Here is a 3,721-nt window from a genome sequence, read left to right on the forward strand (position 1 = left end):
TGCTCCCAATCTTTTTAGGGAAAGAAAATGAAAACCCTTATTACCATGTTAGGGATTTTGAGGAAATTTGTAGTACCCTAAGAATTAGAGGCTTAGATGATGATGCTTTGAAACTTAGGTTATTCCCATTTTCCCTGAAAGATAAGGCCAAGTCGTGGCTGTATAGTTTGGACTCCGAGTCGATTGAGACATATGAACAACTTACATCTTCCTTTTTCAATAAGTTTCTCCCTAGGCACAAAACATCGTCTATTAGGACGCAAATATGCACATTTTCACAACAAGAGGGAGAATCTTTATATAGGTATTTGGAAAGGTTCAATGATTTATTATCCCAGTGTCCTCATCATGGTTTAGAAAAGGTTAGGCTAGTTCAGATCCTTTATGAGGGTTTAGATTATTCCACAACGACCATGGTTGAGTCTCTATGCACTGGTGGATTTGAAAACCAAACTGTTGATGCGGCGATGGAATTTTTTAATGAAATCGCCGAAAAAACCCAGCAATGGGAAAATAGTAGGGCACCCCAGAAAAAATTCTTTTAAGTAGAGGAAACGTTAATAGGGTAGAAGGAGGCTATGAATCAGATGCCAAAATTGTGCTATAGCAAAAAGGTTAGAAGCCTTAGAAGTGGGCCAGACTAGTGGTAGAGTGGAGCCTTTTTGGGAAGGCCAGAATATTGAAGAGCAGGCCAATGCTCTTTATAATAACACTAGATTTGATAACCGTCAAAAGATTGACCCATATTCAGAAACCTATAATCCTGGTTGGAGAAACCATCCGAACCTTTCGTGGTCTAAGGGCCAAAGTCAAGGTCAGTTTAGTAATTCTAATGCTCCCCCAGGTTTTGGCTATACTAAGAATCCTTCAGGACTAGCTCAGTTTCAGAATCAGTCAGATAAGAAAATCCTAAGTTTAGAGGAATCTCTCGCCTTGTTAACTCAGCAAACTGCAAAATTCCAGTTATCCGTAGAACAAGTCTACAAGCTAGTAACAGGATAGGACAAGAAAATAGTCAGGCTATTTCCGAGTTAAAAACCCAGGTTGGTCTGATAAGTGATTCTTTGAGAGAAAAAGGTAAGTTTCCTAGTCAAACACAACCCAACCCTAGAGGAGTTCATGAATTAGGTGCAAAACCATCGAATCAATTGAATGTGTTAGAACCCTTAGAAGTGGTAGAGTTGTAGACAATAAGGTAACCATGCCCGATAGTGAACATACTGTAGTTCACCCCTCAGGATCTCACCTCTCAGGACCAGTAGCTGAAGAGACTGATAAAGTTTCTGATGATGTGAATTCGGTTCCTGAAAGGTCTGATTTTAGGCCTAGAGCCCCATTTCCTCAGCTATTAGTACCAACAAAGAAGGAATCGAACTTTAATGACATAGTGGAGGTTTTTAAGCAAGTTACCATAAACCTTCCCTTATTAGATGCAATTAGGCAAATTCCTGCTTATGCCAAGTTCCTTAAGGATATGTGTACGCGAAAGCGAAAACTTAGCGTCCATAAGAAAGCCTTTTTAGCTAGTCACGTAAGTTCAATCATTCAGAACACCACAACTCCAAAGTACAAAGACCCAGGTTCTCCTACCATTGCTTGCACAATAGGTAACTTCCGGGTAGAAAAAGCTTTACTTGACTTAGGAGCCAGTGTGAACTTACTGCCATTCCATGTATACTTACAGCTAGGACTTGGTGAAATGAAACCTACTCAGATGACACTGCAGTTAGCTGATAGGTCTGTTAAAATCCCTCGAGGTGTTATCGAGGATGTTCTTATTGAGGTCGACAAGTTTATTTATCCAGTGGATTTCGTGGTCCTAGATACCCAACCTGTCCCTGACCCAGAGAACCAGATACCTGTGATTTTAGGTCGCCCATTTTTAGCTACGTCTAATGCGATCATTAACTGTCGAAATGGTGTGATGAGTTTATCTTTTGGTAATATGACTATGGAGATGAACATTTTTAATGTCAGTAAGCAACCTCATGAGCTAGATGACACATGTGTTGAGGAGGTGAACATGATAGAAGCCTTAGTTCAGGAGTCATTACCAAACATCTTGTCTGAAGACCCATTAGAAAGTTGTCTATCCCATTTTGGTTTAGATTTTGACGACGATAGCACTATTGAACAGGTGAATGCTCTATTAGATTCTACCCCTGTGTTAGACACTGATAGATGGAAAGCTAGGTTCGAACCGTTACCAGTTTCTGAGACTACCCTAATTCCTTCTTTAGAAGAGCCCCCAAAGTTGGACCTTAAACCACTACCATACCGACTCTAAAGTATGTGTTTTTAGGCCCATCTGAGACTTTACCTGTGATTGTAGCTTCCAATTTGGATAGTGATCAGGAAAGTAGGCTAGTAAATGTACTTCAAGACAATAAGGAAGCTTTAGGGTGGACTATAGCAGACATTAAGAGTATAAGTCCTACTGTGTGTATGCATCAGATTCATTTAGAGGAAGACTCCAAACCTTCTAGGGAGATGCAACGTCGACTGAACCCTAACATGAAAGAGGTAGTCCGAAAAGAGGTGCTTAAGTTGTTAGATGCGGGTATTATTTACCCAATTTCAGACAGTAAGTGGGTCATCCATGTTCAGGTTGTCCCCAAGAAATCAGGTATCACTGTAGTCCAGAATGATAATAATGAATTAATCCCAACCCGAGTGACCACGGGATGGCGTGTGTGTATTGACTATAGGAAATTGAACAAGGTCACAAGGAAGGATCACTTTCCCCTTCCTTTTATCGACCAAATGCTAGAGCGATTAGCTGGACATAGTCACTATTGCTTCTTAGATGGCTACTCCGGTTATAATCAGATCGTTATTGCCCCAGAAGACCAAGAGAAAACCACCTTTACCTGTCCCTTTGGTACCTTTGCGTATAGCCGCATGCCTTTCGGGCTATGTAATGCCCCTGCAACTTTTCAGAGTTGTATGATGAGCATATTTTCTGATATGGTAGAACGGTTCTTAGAGGTCTTCATGGATGATTTTTCTGTGTTTGGTTCATCTTTCGATGATTGCTTGCATCATTTGACATTAGTGTTGACTAGGTGTAAGGAAAAAAATTTAATGCTTAATTGGGAAAAATGCCATTTCATGGTTAAATCAGGAATTGTATTAGGGCACATCGTCTCTTCAAAGGGTATAGAGGTAGACAAAGCCAAAGTTGACCTTATTAAGACTTTACATGTCCCAAAAACCGTAAAAGATATTAGGTCATTCCTAGGGCATGCAGGTTTTTACCGTCGATTCATTAAGGATTTTAGCTTGATTTCTAGACCTCTTTGCAATTTGCTTGCAAAAGATGTTAAGTTTGTCTTTGATGATGCTTGTTTAGAGGCTTTTGAGAAGCTTAAAACTTTACTCACTACTGCACCGATAGTCCAGGCACCTAACTGGAACCTACCCTTTGAGATTATGTGTGATTCTTCAGATTATGCTATAGGCGTCGTTTTAGGACAACGAGAAAACTAATTACTTCATGTGATTTATTATGCTAGAAAAACTTTGAATGATGCCCAAATGAATTACACAACCACCGAGAAGGAACTTTTAGCCATCGTGTTTGCCTTGGATAAGTTTAGGTCTTACCTATTAGGTTCTAAGATCATAATCTATACAGGTCATGCTGCTTTGAAATACCTTTTATCTAAGAAGGATACCAAACCTAGATTGATTAGATGGATCCTATTTTTACAGGAATTTC

The 3,721-nt window shown here is 39.8% G+C and overlaps 1 pseudogene; it reads right to left on the bottom strand.

The window, feature by feature from the left end:
- Positions 1–255: 255 nt before the first annotated feature.
- LOC113362417 lies at positions 256–355 on the bottom strand (annotated as a pseudogene).
- Between the last annotated feature and the right edge of the window lie 3,366 nt (positions 356–3,721).

Source organism: Papaver somniferum, chromosome 3 (assembly GCF_003573695.1).
Source record: "Papaver somniferum cultivar HN1 chromosome 3, ASM357369v1, whole genome shotgun sequence".
Classification (NCBI taxonomy): domain Eukaryota; kingdom Viridiplantae; phylum Streptophyta; class Magnoliopsida; order Ranunculales; family Papaveraceae; genus Papaver; species Papaver somniferum.